General features: G+C 48.9%; 1 protein-coding gene across 43 annotated transcripts in view; it reads left to right on the top strand.

Annotated features, from left to right (window-relative positions):
• LOC147353366 (uncharacterized) overlaps positions 1-13356 on the top strand; it is a 478153-nt gene that overhangs the window by 295669 nt on the left and 169128 nt on the right. For 33 of the 43 annotated variants that reach the window (XR_015145070.1, XR_015145060.1, XR_015145064.1 and 30 more), the window contains one exon: positions 7223-7383. The exons of 6 other annotated variants lie outside the window; for them this stretch is intronic. The gene's annotated coding sequence lies outside the window, so the exon portion shown is untranslated. Of the gene's footprint in view, positions 1-5898; positions 6175-7222; positions 7384-8814; positions 9004-9030; positions 11509-13356 lie in introns of those variants that run through there. 4 more of the 43 variants (XR_015145088.1, XR_015145086.1, XR_015145080.1 and 1 more) reach the window with 4 other exon arrangements.

Here is a 13356-nt window from a genome sequence, read left to right as displayed (position 1 = left end):
AAGGGCACTTCTTCATTTAAAACACATGGGAAGTGTTCTTGATTTATGCTGTGGAGGGTCCAATTTGTGGGATAGATAACAGGTGCTCTTTGGGAGAATTAAAATGACATTGTTGTGAAATGTTTATGCTAATGAATAGCTCAAGTGATCACTCCTGCTCCTGGGCTGACGGCTCAGGAGTAGCTGTCACTGCCTGAGGAGCAGGTTCTGAGGCAGTCTCCTCCACATCCGGGCTCCTTGACCTTTAACGAAAAGTTAGGAGACAGGACAAACTCTCAGTTACTTATCCCCAGTTAGGGACTTGCTGTTTTTTAATATTTTAACACACTTACTTGATCCCACGGCAGGCTGTGCAAGGCACCACAGGTATCCCCGTTCTATAGATGAGGAGCCGGAAGTTCAGAAAGCTCAGGGAAGTTGCCTGAGGTCACACAACTTGTCAGAGGTCTCGCTTGCTCTGTCTGGTTGGAAAACTGGTGTCTCTCTTCTGTAGAATACACTTTCCCTTCTAGGCTTTAGGATTCCATTCATTGGCTTTCAAGATGGCTTGTACATTTTCTGTGACAGTCGGAAAGATAAAGGTTGGAGACAGAGTTGTGCCTCATCTGACATATGAGGTGAGGGGGGCTTCTGTAAGCCCCGGATAGGCAGGCCTGATGTATGCAGACTCTCCAGAAGCTTGAAGGGCTGGGCCTGGTGGGTGGGAGGGGAGCAGTCACTGTGCACTAACCATTATCCTGTGGACCTTATATGGACAGAGCAGCCTTTGTGGTATATACTGTTACTTCCACTCTGTGGAGGATGAAATGGAGACATAATGATGATAAATGAGTTCCCCAACATTATTTGACAACCAGGAGACAGGGCAGGGATTTTAAACCACTGGCTTCTAACTCCAAAATCCATACTTTTTCAATTAGGTCACCATGTCTCCTAGTCAGGGGCAAATGGGAAAGTGCAGAAACATTCTGAGGGAGTGTGAATCAGTGAGGGGGATGGGAAATGAACAGTCATATTTGGGAGGAGGGGACAGCCTGTGCAGGACGCCATCCCGTGAGGAGAGTCAGGGCACTGGAAGTGGGCCTTGGGGATGGGCGGAGCTGGCCATGGCTGTGACAGTCTATGGTGAGTGGGAGAAAACGTCAGATTTGGGGAGAAGGCTAAAGGGGCCCTCTTACCCTCTGTGCGAGGCATTCGAAACGATCAAGCTAAAAAATAATGGGTGTCCTCTCTTTGAGATCTCCGTGCACTCCTTACACGAAATTGAAAAAAAAAAAAAAAAGATGAAACAAACCTAGTTATGCCGTAAATGCTCTCCTCACTTCACAGTGTTATTCTCCATTCCAACACCTGGAGACAGGTGGGGCAGGCGGGTTGTTTTTATTTTGCTTTGTTTTATGGTAGCCTGACAGCCTGCAATGAAGCCAACTCTGGTTAGAAAGAGATGCCTCCATTCCACTTTGGAAAGTGCAATGCAGGAAGCAGGAAAGTTTATTCTGTGTTCTATTATCACTGATACTTGGATAGAGTGACCACAGTCAAGTCGGTAGTTAATGATGGAAAAGGGACGTTTAATAGTGCTACACAGGTGGGTCATGTCTCTGTAATGGGAAGCTCAGTAGTGTCACACAGGATGTGACTTACCTCTGTGTTCTGTGCTTTTGATAGCAAACAGGAAGTGACTGGTGCTAGCAAAAGGGGGTTAACAACACTGAGGTAAAAGTGGAAGCTTGCCCCAGGGCTCACACTGTAGCCATAGTTGCTGTACAGTCCTGTGGTTGGACCATAAACAGTGGGACCTCACAGGTTGGCAACTAATAAACAAATCTGAAGAGTTAGGAACATGAGTCCTCTAGCCAGAAATGGATAGTGCAGTGCATACAGACCATGGGGAACAAGCATCTCAGGGGCACCCATTCACTCTTTCAAAGCGTATTTATTGAGGGCCTACTAGAGAAGGGGTTAAAGATGCATCATCTTTTTGGAGCCCACGTTCTAGAAGCTGGTGAACTGGGCCAAATATTCATTGTACTATTCATAATAGCCAAGACGTGAAAGAAACCTAAATGTCCATCAACAGATGAGTGGATAAAGACGATGCGGTACATATATACTATGGAATGTTACTCAGCCATAACAGTGAAATAATGCCATTTGCAACGACATGGATGGACCTAGAGATTATCATACTTTGATGATCATACTAAGCCAAAGACAAATATCATAGGATATCACTTATAGGTGGCATCTAAAAAGATGATACAAATGAGGAGAAGGAGGGAGGGTCTGTGTTCAGTCATGTCCAACTCTTGGCGACCCCATGAACTGTAGCCCACCAGGCTCCTGTGTCCATGATACAAAGTAACTTATTTTCAAAACAAATAGACTCACAGACACGAAAAACAAAGTTCTGTTTACCAAAAGGATATTCATTTTGGTATATCAGTGGGTTTGGGCTGAGGAGGAGAAATGAGTGTGGTATTAACATATACACACTACTAAGAATATAATAAACTGTACAGTGCAGGGACCTATACTCAATATCTTAACCTATAATGGAAAAGAATCTGAAAAAGAACTTATATGTATAACTGAATCACTTTTCTGTATACTTGAAACCAACACAACATTGTAAATGAACCATACATCAATTTAATAAAAAGGAAAAGAAAAATGAACTTGTGCACCCTCCCCTACGTGGGTTGTAGATGATCAGACAAGCTTTGGAGCAATGCTTTCAAATGCTGGTTTGTTAGAACACAGATTCGGATTCGGGAAGTCTGGGCCAGGGCCTGAGATTTTGCATTTCTGTCAGGTCCCAGGTTCTACCAGTGCTGCCGAGCCTGACCTCGCAGTTAGGAGCGTGGTCCAGGCTCCCAGCCCACCGTGCTGTCTGTGTGGTCTGTTCATTTCAGTTTGTGGAGTCACATGCATCAAGTTCTCCTTGCAGCATGGATTTCAGCATATTCAGTAAATCCATCCATCATCTTGAGGAAAGGGGCCAGTGATAGATTCCTTCTCAATGTAGATAGAGACCTGGAGGAGGCTCCATCTCCCAAGTCTCGGGGTCAAGACTAGAACAGATTGCAGGAATACCTCTTACTGCCCTTTCACTTTCCACTTGGTCTGGATTTCAAGGGCTGCCCCTAATTATATGGAACTTGAAATTGGTCAGGTTCATGCTTGCCTTGAGTTTGTGCTCAGTCGCTTCAGTTGTGTCTGACTCTTTGCAACCCCATGGACTATGTAGCCTACCAGGCTCCTCTGTCTATGGGATTCTCTAGGCACACTGGAGTGGGTTGCCATGCCCTCCTCCAGGGAATCTCCCTGACTCAGGGATCGAACCTGCATCTCCTGTGTCTCCTGCATTGCAGAAGGATTCTTTACCCACTGAGCCACCTGGGATGACATGCTTACCACCTTGTATTTTTCAGAGGAGCCTCCAAAACACAACTTGTTCCTTTCGTCTCAATAAAAACACACTTTTTTCAGGCCATGAGTGCCTGTGATGCTGCAGACAGACAGACCCACATGTTCTTTGTTGTTTCTGGTTACAGTTTTCAAATCGGGCCATGTTTCAGCAATGCGATTAGTCCCCAGACTCCCAGTTGGGATGCTGAGATTTCCGTAGTTCCCAAACTTCCAGCTTGGGGAGCCTTGGTTTTGTCCATGTGCTCCGTTGCCCCTTTATAACCGACACTCAGAAGCAGTGAGAATGAGGACATTGGAGTGGGGAACTGAATAATGGCCTCTGAAAATTGGAAATCCAATTAAAGTGGGAGGCCATCTCGTCCGCACCCTTGGTAAATAGTATAAAGTGAAGGAGCTATAACCTCTGAATTAGCGTGGAGAGAGAGGCAGTGGAGTGCAGCAGGCTATCAGGGAAAGATATCGTGTTTGAAAATGAGGGCTTGATGCAGCATGAGGAGCAGAAAGTGCAGGCCTTTTACATTTTGGCCAGAGCTCAGCAGCTTCTCCTGAGTTCCTGGAGGGATGAAATTTCATCGGGGAGAAAGGGGACCGACATGCAGTCGGCCGAGGCAGACAGAGACGAAAAAAAAATGCAGTCTAGGGTAAATACTATTTATTCTAAAATATGAACTACAAAGAGAGTAATTGTTTGATCATATGGGACCTTTAAAGAACTCACTTTTTGTGACTTTCTTCATCCAGGCACCATTACTTCTGTGCTGCTCACCTGTTCCCCTGCCAAATGGGTATGTAACCCAGTTAATGAGGCCACTGTCCAACACTCACTGCAGAAAGAGGGGGAATTTCACCTGGGATGAAGAACACACACACACAAAGAATTAAAGAAAAAGCACTGTTTTGTGAACTTTATTTTTTGCTCAGAAAGTTTGGAGTAAATGGAATTGGCCATAAGAAATGACAGGAGAACGCAAAGCACCGTTTACCCCATGAATGTAATAACAGTAGGGCACATACTTGCTTCCTTGATAGCTCAGTTGGTAAAGAATCGACTGCAATGCGGGAGACCCCAGTTTGATCCCTGGGTTGGGAAGCTCCCCTGGAGAAGGGATAGGCTACCCACTCCGGTATTCTTGGTCTTCCCTTGTGGCTCAGCTGGTAAAGAATCCACCCGCAATGCGAAGACCTGGGTTCAATCCCTGGGTTGAGAAGATCCTCTGGAGAAGGGAAAGGCTACCCACTCAGTATTCTTGCCTGGAGAATTCCATGGACTGGGGTCACAAAGAGTTGGACACGACTGAGTGACTTTCACTTCACATACTTGCTGGAAACCACTAGACTCTTAATTAAAGGGGCACAGATCTTGAGATTTCCACATATTTAAGGATTAATCATCTCTATATGCAGTGCCACTGGCACAAAGTAGTATTTAACATACAGTACTCGTGTTTCTTTTAAAACTCACCCCAAATTCCAGATTTAGGCTTTGCTTTTATAAATATGGTGGCTGTAAACTCCAAGCCGAACCAACTTTTATTTTTTTTCCTCCTTTCGACTTTAAGAGCAAGCCTCATAAAGTCGCTGAATGTTTCAGAATGCCTACACAATAATTTTTAAGTCATTTGCAGATAAGGGAAGATTCCATAGCTCCAAGAAATAGAATAAATACTGGCCACCTTCATTAACCTGCTAAATTTCAGGGAGAGATAATGGTCGCTAAGAGAGGCTCACTGTCGGTTATCTAGCCTGCGGACACCTCTGTAATGAAACACGGGGAATGATTGGGGGTGGTTTGCAGCAGTTTATTTCCAACACGGTGGAGCTTGCGCTTATTCATGTGTTCAGCCGTTTGACGTCTATCAGGACCTGTGCCGAAAGGCCATGGTAAGAACGAACGACATCAGCAAACACAGAGAAACCGGCTGCTGCCTGCTCTGTGTTCATAGTCGAATCTGTGAGGCAAACACAGACTAAAGAATCAGTGGAGAAACGCAGGATGATGTCCACAGTGAGTGGAAGGATGGGGACATGGTGCCCTGAGAGCTAATGGCAGGATTGACCGGGTCAGGGAGCATGAGGGAAGCTTCCAGCAGGAGCAGCCCGAAAATGGTCCTCCTTCTTCTAGGCATCACCCCTTCGTTCCTTCAGTGTTTAAGGGTTTGGCTCACCTTTTTCTGAATCCCCCTCTACTCTGATCTTCACAACGGACAAGCAAGGCAGAGGCCGTGGTTGCCATGTCACAGACGGGACCGTGGGACAGGAGCGGGCGAGAGCAGACTGCCTGGGAAAGCCCGGCCTCTGGGGTTTTGCGCCATCGTCCTTGCTGTCAATCAGCCTTGGGTCTGTTTGCATCTGTTGCTTTCTGAATGATGTTTTACATATTAAGCCTGATGAGATGTAGCTGTGACCACCAGCCCCTCAGCAGTGGTGAAACTCTGAGTCACCGAAATCAAATACCTCAGCTGTCAGCTGGCCGTGTCTGTGGATTACTCTCTGCTGTGGGCCTCTGTGGTCTCCTCTACATCCTTAGCTCCCCTCGACTTGACGCTCTCAGGGATGGGACCCTGGCTGCCTCCTAAGCTGTCTTGGGACAGCTGCACATTTTAGAAGGATCTTTAGGGTAAGCTGCTCAAGTTCTCACAGGCGTCTTCTGCTTGGTCACGTGACTTTTGGAGCAAGGATTCATGGAGAGATTTTCACAGAGGTGGAGGGAGAGGATTTGGGGACCTTCTGGAACATAACAGGGTAATAAAATGGGGCACATTCAGTCTGCTCTGAAATGTGGGGTTGCTGGGTTTGTTCAGGGACAGAAGGCATTCTCCCTAACCTCCATTAAGAGTAGAACTCTAAACAAGCAGGACCTGCATGAGACATCCTGGGTGGTCCTCCTAACAGATAAAATGCGTGCATCCTCTCCTGCTCATCCACCAGTGTTTCCCCAGCTCCCCCATACCCGGTTCAGTGTTTCTGCATGAAATTCATAAAACAGTGCGCTGTGAATTAGATGAAGGAGGCCCTGGCAGGGGAGCGGGGGTCTGTGTGGCTAGCGTGTGTGCCCTTGACCCTGCTGGACTTGCCACAGTGGCTAGAAGTGAATGTCTCCTGCTCACACTCTGAGCCAGCTGTCCCTGGGACCTCCTTTTGGAATCACTGGGTGTCCTGCAAATTACAGCTGGGAGTCAAGAGCTATAAGTTCCTGTGTTTCTTTAGATGATTACTGTAGACTCTCCTTATTCCCATAAATAGGCCAAAGATAAAGTGTGTAGAGCCAGTGCAGGCGGCCCAGGGTTTCTCTCAGGTGGCAGGCTCATACTCAAGAGGTAGGCTCAGACAAGGAGAGGTGGGGACTTCATGCTGCAAAACCTCTGCTAGTGAAAGGAGAAGTTCTTTGGCTTTGTTCAGGGAGAGAGACATGAGAGTTAGGCATCTCAGGAAGGACATGACCTCTTCCAGATACACACCTGGGAGCCCGATGCCATCCTCCCCTACCTGACAATACGCTTGGCTCTCAAGGAAGCAGAAAACAGAAACATCACTCTGCTCAAAAGACAGAGATGGATTTAGCATCAACTGATGAAACTCAGCTAAGCTGTGTATGAGAAATAGTGATACTTTATCACCGGCTCTAAGCAACATGTCAGAACAGTGTCTGATTGCTTGGGGAGGGGCAGGGGAGCCTGACACATGGATTCAAAGGTGCCTGTTTTGCAGATGAGAAAAGCCAGACAATCAGGAGGAAGCCATACAATTTGGACTCTCGATTTTCCAGCCTAAGAAGCCCGCTCCTTTTCAGGTTTTCTCCTTAGGAGGCAACACCTGGTGCTGATGTCTAAAGCCGGCTGGAGGGAGTGGCCCTGTGGAAGGAGAAAGCCTCCGCCAGGGGCACGCTGCAGTGGGTGCTGCTGAAGACTCCCAGTGCAGCGGGATGGACACAGCCAACAGTGGAGAAGACAGGTAGAGGCTTCTTGCCGTAAGGTTTGAATTCGGGTGTCAAAGAAGGACCTTAATAAGCACTGGAATGTTGTTATCCTTCCCCAATTCATATATTGAAACCTAATTCCCAGTATGGCAGGATTTGGAGGTGAGACCTTTGGGAGTTGGTGACGAGGTCATGAAGGTGGAGCCCTCATAAATGGGATTAGCATGTTTGTAAAGGGCTTCCCTGGTAGCTCAGATGGTAATGAATCCACCTGCAATTCAGGAGACCCAGGTTCAATCCCTGGGTTGGGAAGATCTCCTGGACAAGGGCATGGCAACCCACTCCAGTGTTCTTGCCTGGGGAATTCCATGGACAGAGAAGTCTGGTGGGTTACAGTCCATAGGGTTGCAGAGTTGGACACAACTTCGTGACTCACACTTGCACTTTCAAAGGAGACTCCAGAGAGTTCCATGGCCCTTTCCAGCTTTAAACACAGTGAAAAGATGGCCCTCTATGTACTAGGCAGTGGGCTCTCACAAGACACTGAATCTGCTGGCTCCTTGGTCTTGGGCTTCCCAGCTTCTAGAGCTGTAAGAAGTGTTTGTGGCTTTAGCCTTCCAGTCTGTGGTGTTGTGTTGTAACAACCCAAACAGACTGAAACAGCAGGGCCTCCTGGTGAGGTGCTGGTGTGGGCAGAGGCCTGTTGGGGGCGCGCTCAGCGAGTGGTCATACGAGGCTGATCACACCCTGTAGTTCGGTGCCTGCGGGTGCATCTGGTCACAGAGAGGGGACAGACACAGGCTTCCTGTGCGCCTGTGGTCTCTCTGATACAGTCTCTGGCCTTCGACACTGTTGACATTTTGGCTGACTCTTTGTTGTGGGGGCTGTCTGGTGAATTGTAGGATGTTTGACATCATCCCTGGCCTCTTCCCCAATTGTGACAACCAGAAATGTCTTCAGACTTTTGCCAGATGTTCCCGGGGGGTTGATGCTGCTCTTACTCCAACCTTGTGGCGATCTCAGCAGATGACTTCACTCCTTTATGCTGATGTAGGGAAACGGAGGCTAATGATTACAAAACTTGTACCTGGGAGCGCAGGGATTTGAAACCACCTTTGTTCCCATCCTTGACAAGATTCTACCTGACTGCTGAGGTGGAGCAGGGTCAGGGCAACCTCTTGGACTTGGTTGCAGTGAGCTTTGATCTGTTTTTGCATGCTTAGGAACTTGCCCCTGACCTGGTTTGCTTCTGAATAGGCAGAAGCCCCCTATGTGGCAGGACAGCAAGCTGTTGGGTTTTCATCTCTTTTGGTATGCCTTATTAATGTTCTTGTGTAGCATACTGTGAACTGATGCATTCACTCTCAGCATTTACTGAGCTCTGACCCCATCCTCGGCATGATGCTGGGTGCTTCTGGGAGAAGGATGAACAGCCTGATCCTTACTCTCATGACTTTATATCACAGCTGGGGACAGACCGCAAGACAGTAACAACCACCACAGCAGCAGCAAACCCAAACAGCACACTCTGATGAGAAACACTGGGGATGAGAGAGCCGGCTAGGTAACCTGAGCTCTGAAGTCTGAGAAGGCTCTGACTACGGAGGCGGGTGGAGGCTGTTGGAGGCAGAGGGAAGTCAATGCTAAGACCCTCGAATGGGAAAGAGTTTGGTTTGTTTCAGAAATGGGAAGAGCGGTTTGTGGGACTGGATTCACAGGGAGACCCACCACCCTAGCAGTAGTGGCTGAGCACAAGAAATTCCAACTAGTTGCCCTGTGGACAAGATTTCTGGAACAGCGATGACTTCAGCATGGAGAAGAAAGCAGATCTGAACGTGTCTGGAGTTTCTCAGGAGACATGTCATTCTCCCAACATGTTTCTGTTTCTCCCCCGGACTTTCATATGCTGGAGAGGAAGACATTGTCCCCTCCCCGTCTAGGTTCTCCTGGCTGGTATAAGAACCAAACTGACATGTAGGACACCTTAACAGGAGAAGATCAAACAAAAGCTTGCTGAACATGTATCTGTGGAAAGACCCAGGAAAACTAGCCTGCCAGAGTGGCTGAAGTCCTCACCTCAAAGACCATCTTCAGTTAAAGACAAAAGAGGAGGTTGGGGCAGTGGTTCAGGACTTCAGAGGGGAGGAAGGTAGTGCACAAGGAGATGGAAAAGCAAAGTGCTGGGTAAATAAATGTTTGCCGGGCCCCCTGCAGACACACCAGGGCACAGAGTGGATGCTCATCTCTGGGTCCCCTGCGGCCCCAGCCCCACCCCTGAGGTCTCTGGAGATTACTCTATTATGGGAACAAGCCCTCTAGCTAAATACTTTTATTCAGTTAAGGGGATGGTCAAAGTTTCTTCCTAAGTCTTTTGGGCCTTGATTCTTTTTTAGCGCAAAGGAATCCACATGCCAGAGAGACATTTCAGGGGGGTGGATTGTGCTGCCTGGCAGACCCTCCATAGCTGGGATAGGGGATCCTCAGGGACTTCCTGCTGCTGGTCCCCGAAGCTGAAAGCCCTGCAGCTTGGGCTTCGAGGCTCTGCCTCCATCCTAACCTGTGAGAACGAACCCCCCGTGCCTGTGGCGCCCCTCCAGTCCCTGCGCAGCTCTGCGTTCACCCGCTCTGGGCTCTGAAGTCATGGTGGCCTTAGGGTTCCCCTGTATTATGCCTCCTCCTCGTCCTCCAGCCCCGAGGTGGCCCTGGCCACTCCAGTCTCTCTTTCTTGCTTGTTCCCCTGACTGTCCCAGGGTGAATTCTTCTCATCACTTGGCATCTCAGTTTGCCTGGAGCCTGGCCTCTCTGTCCTGCTGGGTGCATTGGAAGCAGTTGTGGGAGCCCTTGCCCTGAGCTTGCCTGGAGCTTTGCAAGTCCTAGGGACCCAGGGACAATTACCCCACCCACACTGCCTGCCCCTGGGAACGCACGGCTTTCAGGCTGAGGGGCGTGAAGGGGCCAGCATTTCCTGGACTAGGAGGCAGCCCGGGGGCACAGTGAGACAGGCTGGGGTTTGCCGTCCACAAGACTTGAGATTGAATACAGGCCCCAGAAGGCAGGAGGGTGGATTCTTGGTTAGAAAGTTCCAAGAGGTGGGCGCCTGTCGGATCACAATGCTGGCAGCCAGCTCAGGTCATACTCCCAGTCCTTCTTCCCCAGGGTGGGGGCCTCAGTGTTTTCTGGACCCGGGCAGCGTGCACGCCTCTCATCCCTTTGTCTCTCGGATGCACTGCAAAGAGAGAGCGCCTCCCCTCAGCTAGAGTTCTCCTGGTCGCCTGGGGCTGGAAGAAACCGTAAGCTAGGGCATTTGATGTGGATTCCAGCCCAGGCTTCGCCATCCATTGGTGGATAGGATTTCAGACAAGTGGCTCAACCCGGCCGGGCCTGCATTTCCTCAGATGTAAAAGGCAGTTAATGGATCCTCCGAGGAGGGCAGTTTGCCTGGTGTCGAGCACCTCCAGAGGTCAGTGTCCCCTCCGTTTCCTCCTTTCCTCCTCACCCTCATCCCCATCCCACCCTCCTGAATGAAGCCAGGGTGAGATCACTTGAGGACAGGCATCCTTTGTCTCCCTGTGAGAGGCCCCCTCCCCCCACCTCCTGTAATTGTCAGCAACAAAGTTGGAAAATAAGGACGTCTGAAGCAGCTTTCAGCACTGCAACATCTGCACCAGACAAAACTCGGAAAGCCCTCAATCCCCATCGTGAATGCGCTATAAAAACAATGTGGCAGAAATGAAAATTGTTCCATCATAATATTTCACAGTTCTTTTTGACAAAAGCCAAGCCGCCCTCATGAATACACATTTCCCAGCATCTTATGCATTATGCATCAGCCTATAGCAGGGGACCTGGGAATTGCCAGGCCCTAGTAAAGGGCCTTTGAAAGTGCCTATTTTGTAAACAAATGGAGCCCAGGCCCAGCACTCAGGCTCTTTAGGTAATTTAAGACCGACTCCGGCTGCCAGGGTGGGGACCAGCTCTTCTTAAGGCCGTAAGTGGCAGGTGTCTCCAGCGTCCTGTGGGTGGAGAAGGGTGCCTCAGAGTTCTTTAATTTCTGAGTGTCCAAGGTGGCCATCAGAGTGATAGGGACACTTCCTCCTGGAGCCAGAGGCAAATGTGGCCAAAATGCCAGATGAGCCCACCAAGGTTGGCTCGGCAGTCAGGCTCCTGAGACTCCCAAGAGTTTCCAGGTATTGAACCCCGTGCCCGGAGGATGCTGATGGGTGGAGGGCATGAGGAGGTCTGGGCACACAGATGCTGGCCTGTCTCAGTGGGCTTGTAAGAGGCATCTCTGTTTGCCCCAAGTAGGCAAACCAGAAGTAGGTTATTAAGCATGTATTATTGTCAGTGGGAAATCCCTTGAAGATGATTCACTAAGGGGAGACTGAGGCCAGGCGTTTTAAGTGACACGTTCAAGGTCACACTGGTTAGTGAGCAGCGGGGTCTGGGGCCTGGGACCTGCTGGAGGCTGGTTTTCTTTTTCCCGACACCTCCCACTGTCTCAATCATGAGTTGGCAGCAGCTGCAAGGACCAGGGGCAAAATGGTTACTGATTGCTGTGATTTAAGCAAAGGGCAGCCTGGGATCCTTACCACAGCTCTGGAAAAGAGTGTAACGCAGGGCTGTTTTGTGTCATTTGGAATCTGTCCTCCACCGTGGCCTTATTTGAAATGGTGATGGATACACGGTGGATATCTATCCACTCATTACATTTTATCTGTTGCACTAACAAGGTGGTGATTGATTCATTGCTATTAATGCATGTATTTATTTCATAAGCGTATTCAACTCCCATTAGGGGGTAATGCAAATGGCTTTGAATTGAGGGACAGGAACTGTGAATTTCAGGGTTGCTATGCCCTTTTCCTTCCTCCTGTGGACCTCGGATTCTTTCCTGTAAAATGTGGGGTCCGGGAAGGATGGTGTCTAGATTTCACCACAGCTGAGCTCTCCCACCTGCTGGTGTGTGAGTGCGGGCACTGTGCAGAGGCCGTGAGGAAGTCAGGGGGAGAGAGGCCCACCTCGTGCTGTATAACCGCATCTGCAGGGCTGGGCTCCCCCACGAGGGGCAGCGGGGGCGGGATCGACCTCAGTTAGGGGAGCTCCTCATTACTGCACCTGCTGCTCTACAGCTGTTGGACCCGCTTGCTGATTGGTGCAGTTTGACTAATGAGAGCAGGGACAGCTGAAGGCTGATTAAGACGAGGAGGCAACATTACCCCTCACAGACACCTGGAAGAATCAGCTTAGGAGACAGCTACTTCCCCACCCTCTGCCAACCCGGGGAACATGCAGACGGGGGAGGTGACTGGTTGGGGGGCAGTTGGGATCATCTCTAACACTGAGAGCCAACCTGTTCGACTCTCTGAAAGCCTAGAATAAGTGATGCTCAAACTGCTGGGTATTTGTTGTGCTTCCCTGGTGGCTCAGACGATAATCTGCCTGCAATGTGGGAGACCCAGGTTCAATCCCTGGGTTGGGAAGATCCCCTGGAGGAGGAAATGGCAACCCACTTTAGTATTCTTGCCTGGAGAATCCCATGCACAGAGGAGCCTGGCAAGCTACTCTTGGGTTACAAAGAGTAGGACACGACTGAGAGACAACAGCTTTGCTTTCTTTTTACTTTCATTGTTAAAACACTCCCCGTCCTTGGAGTTTCTGATTCAACAGAGATGTGTGTGTATGTGGTGGTAAAGTTTTGTATCTCAAAAAATTCCCAAGTGATGCTGCTGGTCCTGGAGCCACACTTTGGGAATCATTGAGACAGAAAAAAAAAAAAAAAAAAGAGTATCTACAGATCCTTAATTTCCATTTCTCAGCATCTTTACTCAAAACCCCTCCCAAATCTTCATAAAAGTAATAACTTCAACTTCTACAATTGGCACAGTAGTAAGAAGTGTCCTTGAGCCACATAAATAGTTATTTATTTGGTTTCAAGCCAAGAAATAATTTTCCCTGAATAATGAAAGGAAAATATTCAAATTCAAAGCCTTAGAAATTCAGAAAAGTAT

The sequence above is a fragment of the Bos grunniens genome, chromosome 18 (assembly GCF_055505025.1).
Source record: "Bos grunniens cultivar Pamir isolate PY7600 chromosome 18, Bosgru_T2T1.0, whole genome shotgun sequence".
Classification (NCBI taxonomy): domain Eukaryota; kingdom Metazoa; phylum Chordata; class Mammalia; order Artiodactyla; family Bovidae; genus Bos; species Bos grunniens.
Note: the sequence above shows the minus strand (reverse complement) of the source record. Positions and strands in the feature narration are given on the sequence as shown.